General features: G+C 40.4%; 1 non-coding gene across 1 annotated transcript; it reads right to left on the bottom strand.

Annotated features, from left to right (window-relative positions):
* Window positions 1-447: 447 nt before the first annotated feature.
* LOC131639672 (small nucleolar RNA R71) lies at window positions 448-554 on the bottom strand. Its single transcript, XR_009295017.1, has one exon. It is a non-coding gene; the product is annotated as a small nucleolar RNA R71 (small nucleolar RNA).
* Between the last annotated feature and the right edge of the window lie 6,240 nt (window positions 555-6,794).

Here is a 6,794-nt window from a genome sequence, read left to right as displayed (position 1 = left end):
GTAGCAGAAATTCCGATTAATCAGGAATTGATTTTTACTGATCAAATCAATCAAATCACCCCGAAGTTAGAGATGGCTGCTATTCGTCCTCTTAGAGACTATGCCGCTCCTTCGCGCGCTGAACCGCATTCAAGTATCGCACCACCTGCGATTGAGGCGAACAATTTCGAACTGAAACCTTCACTGGTCCAAGCTGTTCAACAGAATCAATTCTCTGGAAGCCCTGTAGACGACCCCAATCTCCATTTATCCGTGTTCGTGCAATACGCCGACACTATCAAAGCCAATAACGTTAGTTCCGAAGCTATTCGATTACGCCTTTTCCCTTTCTCCTTGAGAGATAGAGCGAGAGCGTGGCTTCAATCCCTGCCTTCCAATTCCATAACTACGTGGGACGAATTGAAGAGAGTATTCTTAGCGAGATACTTTCCGCCTAGCAAAACTGCTATGCTTAGAGGTCAAATCAACGGATTTACCCAGAAAGATAACGAATCGCTCTTCGAAGCTTGGGAACGTTACAAGGACATGCTTAGAATATGCCCTCATCATGGACTCGAACCATGGCTGATCATCCATACTTTCTATGGTGGTCTCTTATATAACACTAAAATGACTATAGATGCCGCTGCTGGCGGAGCATTAATGGACAAACCCCATGATGAAGCATACAAACTCATAGAGAACATGGCACAAAACCATTACCAATGGGGAGGAGAACGAGCCGCTCTAGAGAAAGCCCAAACCAAAGGAGGAATGTACGAAATAAGTGGTATAGACCGCGTTAACGCTAAAGTAGACGCTTTAACTCAAAAGATCGAGAATTTAACCATCACTCCTTCAGCCACCGCTGCCGCTGTAGCACCTAACTGCGAGATTTGTGGATTGACTGGGCATGTAGTTGCTGAATGCCAACTCTTGACTGGAGTCCCATCTGATCAAGTAAATTACGCTCAAGGAAACCCTTATTCTAACACGTACAACCCTGGATGGAAAAACCACCCGAACTTTTCTTATAAGAACAACAATGCGTTGTACGCGCCTGGACAAGCACCTGCTGTACCACCTGGCTACCAAAAAGCGCCTGTAGCTGCTCAAAACACCCCTAGGAAGTCAAATCTAGAAATCATGATGGAGAACTTCATAGCTTCCCAACAACAAACCAATAAAGACTTCCTGAATCAAAACATCCACAATAGCGAGCAACTAAAACAACTATCGAACAAAGTAGATGCTTTAGCTACGCATAACAAAATGTTAGAAACTCAAATCTCACAAGTAGCTCAACAACAAGCACCTACTGCTGCCCCCGCTGGCACGTTTCCTGCTCAACCTCAACCCAATCCTAAAGGACATGCGAACGCGATAACACTACGAAGTGGAACTAATTACGATGGACCCATAGATCCTAGAACCCAAAACGTACCCATGTCACAACAAGAGCCAAAGGAAACCCAAAAGAAAACAACTGACGAACAAACTGCTAAGACTGATGAGAACAATAACGAAGTGGAACCCGAAAAAGAGAAACCTTATGTTCCACCACCACCTTATAAGCCACCAATTCCTTACCCTCAGAGATTAGCTAAATCAAAAACCGAAGCGCAATTTAAAAGATTTGTAGAACTTCTGAAGCAATTAAACATAACCATACCATTCACAGAAGCCATAACTGAGATGCCTTCGTACGCTAAGTTCTTAAAAGAAATCTTATCAAACAAAAAGAAACTCGAGGATAACGAAACTATAACGCTTACCGCTGAATGTAGCGCTATCATCCAAAATAACATGCCTCCAAAACTGAAAGACCCTGGTAGTTTCTCTATACCCTGCGTAATTGGAAAAACCATCATAGAGAAAGCCTTGTGCGATCTAGGAGCTAGTGTTAGTTTGATGCCTCTTTCAACCTGTAAGAAACTCAATCTAGGTGAGCTTAAAGCAACAAGAATGTCTCTTCAACTAGCAGACCGTTCAGTTAAATACCCTGTAGGAATGTTAGAGAATATCCCTGTTCGTGTAGGTCAATTCTACATCCCAACTGACTTCATCATTATGGATATCCAAGAAGATTCTAACATCCCGATCATATTAGGAAGACCATTTTTAGCAACCGCTGGTGCAATTATAGATGTAAAGCGAGGAAAGCTTACTTTCGAAGTAGGAGAAGAGAAAATAGAATTTATCCTTTCCCAATTCCTAAAAGCACCTTCTATAATTGACACATGCTGTTCTGCTGACATAATCGACGAGTGTGTCAAGGAAATAGAATCCGAACCAAATAAGGAAACCGAAACCCTAAGAATTCCTATGCCGCCAATTTTTGAAGATGACAACTGGCGTGAGGAATATCAAGATAACCACCTGAGTGAATGCTTAGCTTTAACTCCAGATCCTATACCTGGACCTAAGAAACCTGGTATAGAGCTGAAAACACTTCCTACCGATCTTAGATACGAATTTCTAGACGAAGAACTAAACCGACCAGTTATAGTGAACGCCAACTTAGGACGAACCGAGACTGAAAAATTACTTAATGTCCTAAGAAAATACCCTACCGCTTTAGGATACAACATATCAGATCTGAAAGGTATAAGCCCTTCTCTGTGTATGCACCGCATTATGCTCGAAGACGATAGTAAAACCTCTAGGGAACATCAAAGGCGAATAAACCCTATTATGAGCGATGTGGTTAAAAAGGAAATCCAAAAACTGCTAGAAGCTGGAATAATATATCCTATATCCGATAGTAAATGGGTTAGCCCTGTTCACGTCGTACCAAAGAAAGGAGGAGTCACTGTAATCACTAATGCAAAAGGAGAATCTGTAGCACAACGTACCCAAACTGGATGGAGAATGTGCATTGACTATAGGAAGCTAAATAAAGCTACCCGAAAAGACCATTTCCCTTTACCTTTCATAGATCAAATGCTCGAACGCCTAGCTAAACACTCACATTTTTGTTATCTGGATGGATACTCCGGATTTTTCCAAATTCCTATCCACCCTGACGACCAAGAGAAGACCACATTCACATGTCCTTATGGTACATTCGCTTATAGACGAATGCCTTTTGGGCTCTGCAATGCACCCGCGACCTTCCAAAGATGCATGATGGCAATATTTGCCGACTTCCTAGATGGAATAATGGAGGTCTTTATGGACGACTTCTCTGTCTGTGGAGGAAGTTTTGAAACATGTTTAGAAAACCTTGAAATGGTGCTTAAACGATGCGTAAGCGTAAACCTAGTCCTTAATTGGGAAAAATGCCATTTCATGGTTCGACAAGGAATTGTACTTGGACACATCGTATCCGATAGAGGAATCGAAGTTGATAAAGCAAAAATCGAAATTATCGAAAACCTTCAACCTCCCAAAACCGTTAGAGAAATAAGAAGTTTTCTGGGACATGCTGGTTTTTACCGACGCTTCATTAAGGATTTCTCTAAAATAACCAAACCCTTAACTGAACTACTCATGAAAGACGCCGAATTTATTTTCACCGATAAATGCACTGAAGCATTTCAAACGCTTAAACAAGCATTGATCTCTGCGCCAATTATGCAACCTCCCGACTGGAATGAACCTTTCGAAATAATGTGTGACGCAAGTGATTATGCTGTAGGAGCCGTTCTAGGACAAAGAAAGGATAAGAAACTACATGTCATATATTATGCGAGTAGAACCCTAGACGAAGCTCAGATGAATTATGCCACGACAGAAAAAGAATTATTAGCTGTCGTATTCGCATTAGACAAATTCCGTTCTTACCTGGTAGGAGCCAAAATAATCATATACACTGACCACGCTGCCATTAGGTACCTCCTAACCAAAAAGGACGCCAAACCAAGACTTTTGAGATGGATCTTGTTACTGCAAGAGTTCGACCTGGAAATTAAAGATAAGAAAGGCACTGAAAATGTCGTAGCAGATCACCTCTCTCGATTAGAAAATCTGAAACCCGAACAAGTACCAATTGACGATGATTTCCCTTATGAAAGACTCATCGCCCAATTAGAGGCAAATGAATTCGAACCATACCATCCAAACTCTGAAACCAACAAATTAGAAGACATAGCTTTAGCCCGATCTGACGCACCTTGGTATGCAGATTTCGTAAATTACCTAGCTGCTGGTGTGCTTCCTCCTGATCTAAGTTACCAACAGAAGAAGAAATTCTTCCACGACCTAAAACATTACTATTGGGACGACCCACTCCTGTTCAAAAGAGGCCCCGATGGAATCTTTAGACGTTGTGTACCCGAGGAGGAAATAAGAAGCATAATAACACATTGCCATTCTGCACCGTGTGGAGGACACCATAGCACATCTAGAACCTGCGCCAAAATCCTTCAATCTGGACTTTTCTGGCCCAACTTGTGGAAAGACGTCTATTTTGCTGTACTAAGCTGTGATAGATGCCAACGAACTGGAAACATTTCAAGACGCGATGAAATGCCTCAAAAAGGCATTCTTGAAGTAGAAATATTTGACGTCTGGGGAATAGACTTCATGGGACCGTTTCCGTCATCGTTTGGAAATCAATATATACTCGTAGCCGTCGATTACGTTTCAAAATGGATAGAAGCTATTGCTTCTCCTACAAACGATACACGAGTAGTTATCAAACTTTTCAAAAACGTCATCTTTCCTAGGTTCGGTGTGCCAAGATTGGTAATTAGCGATGGTGGTTCCCATTTCATTTCAAGAATACTTGAGAAACTCCTTCGAAAATATGGAGTGAATCATCGAATAGCCACACCATACCATCCACAAACAAGCGGACAAGTAGAAGTATCTAACCGCGAAATAAAACAAATATTAGAGAAAACTGTTGCTATATCTAGGAAAGATTGGTCAACCAAGCTAAATGAAGCTTTATGGGCTTATAGAACAGCTTTCAAAACTCCAATAGGGACTACCCCATTCAAACTCGTTTATGGAAAATCATGCCACCTACCAGTAGAGTTAGAACATAAAGCCTATTGGGCCATCAAGAACTTAAACCTAAACTACACCGCCGCTGGTGAGAAACGACTTCTAGACATAAACGAATTAGAAGAACTTAGACAAGACGCTTACGAAAACGCCAAAATCTATAAAGAGCGAACGAAAAAATGGCACGACAAGCGTATATCTAGGAAAAATTTTAGCATAGGCGATAAAGTGCTTTTATTTAATTCTAGACTAAAATTATTTCCTGGTAAGTTACGATCTAGATGGTCTGGCCCTTTCGAAATAACTAACATATTTCCGAGTGGAGCGATAGAAATCAAAGGGGAAACCGTCAAACCTTTTGTCGTAAATGGGCAACGTCTTAAGTATTACCATCATCTCGAATACAATGAAAACATCGAAGTTTTTAAACTAGACGAACTGCCCGCTCTTTCGAAAAAATAGTTTTCTATTTTAAAATCGTCGAGCTTACGACATTAAACAAAGCGCTTGGTGGGAGACAACCCACATTTATTTATTCTTTTTATTTTCATTTTATTTTTAAAATTTTAACCTTTAATTTTCATTTAATTATTCTATTTTTAATTATTCTAGATTTTAATTTTCTTATTATTTTTCATACATCTTATAATATTTATTATAATTATAACTGCTATCTTAACTCGAGAAAATACTTCCTTTTTATAATTATAATTATTATTATAACTTGTTTTATTTAATTTTATTTTTAAAATTAACACTAGCCTAGTTCTAACTTAATCTCAATATTTTCAACTTCTAGGTTTTTCATTTAACTACTAACTACGATGCAAGAAGTTGATAACATGGAAGTTGTGTTCCGTGGTAGAGGACAAGAAGCAAGATTTAACAAGCTGGCTGGAAGACACATGGATTTGACTTGCTATCCTCACCAACCAACTATGGTGAAACTTGGTATCGAAGAAAGCATCCTACACCTGCTTAACCAAATTGGTTGGACTGGTTCTCACTTGTTCCGCAAGTTTAGCACTTACCGGAAGCTCACTCTGGAATTCTTGAGCTCCCTGACCTATCTTCCAAACTGTGGACAAGGACTGAAAAAAGGAGTTATTCTCTTTAGACTCTTTGGTATGGAGTTTAATTTCTGCATCCGAGATTTTGCTGAAATGTTAGAACTACCTCATGGACCTGATGCATACGCCCAAGTAGCTGAAGAAAACCTTCCATACTGGGAGTTGGAAAAATACTGGGGCAAGATCACTGGAAACGACAACCCTGAAGAGAATGAGTTTCAATCTGAGAACATCCACAATCCTGCTTTCCGCTACTTTCACAAGATCCTTGCTCACTATATTTTTGGAAAGCCCGATAATGTCACTGAAGTTACTAGAGAAGAGTTGTTCATCATGTTTTGTACATCTCAGAATCGCCCGGTCAATGCCATCGCATTCATGCTAACAAACTTCGAGCGCATCACGCAAGACGAAGTTTCACCCATTAGGATCGGCGGATTCGTCACTATGATTGCTAATGCCATAGGAATGAGAGTGCCTTTGCTTAGATTGACACCTTTTGGTACCCATACCTCTATGGACATCAATTTCTGCTTTAATCGAGGTATCATCGGTAATCTTGGACCTGATCGTTTTGAATTGCTCATTGATAACAAAGTTTGGTATCAGTTCACCTTACCGAATCCTAGGACGAGTGTGCACAACCCTGCCAACTGGCTTTACTATGGTCAGATTCCTGAGAGAGAGCCATCACCTGAAACTCCTCAAGCTTATGAACATTTTGATGAGGAAATGCCTGCATCTGAATCTGAACCTGAAACACCTCCTGGTTACTATGAACCTCTTCCTGTT

The sequence above is a fragment of the Vicia villosa genome, unplaced genomic scaffold (genome assembly GCF_029867415.1).
Source record: "Vicia villosa cultivar HV-30 ecotype Madison, WI unplaced genomic scaffold, Vvil1.0 ctg.002729F_1_1, whole genome shotgun sequence".
Taxonomy (NCBI): Eukaryota; Viridiplantae; Streptophyta; class Magnoliopsida; order Fabales; family Fabaceae; genus Vicia; species Vicia villosa.
The sequence above is the reverse complement of the archived record's forward strand: the minus strand, read 5'-3'. Positions and strand labels throughout refer to the sequence as shown.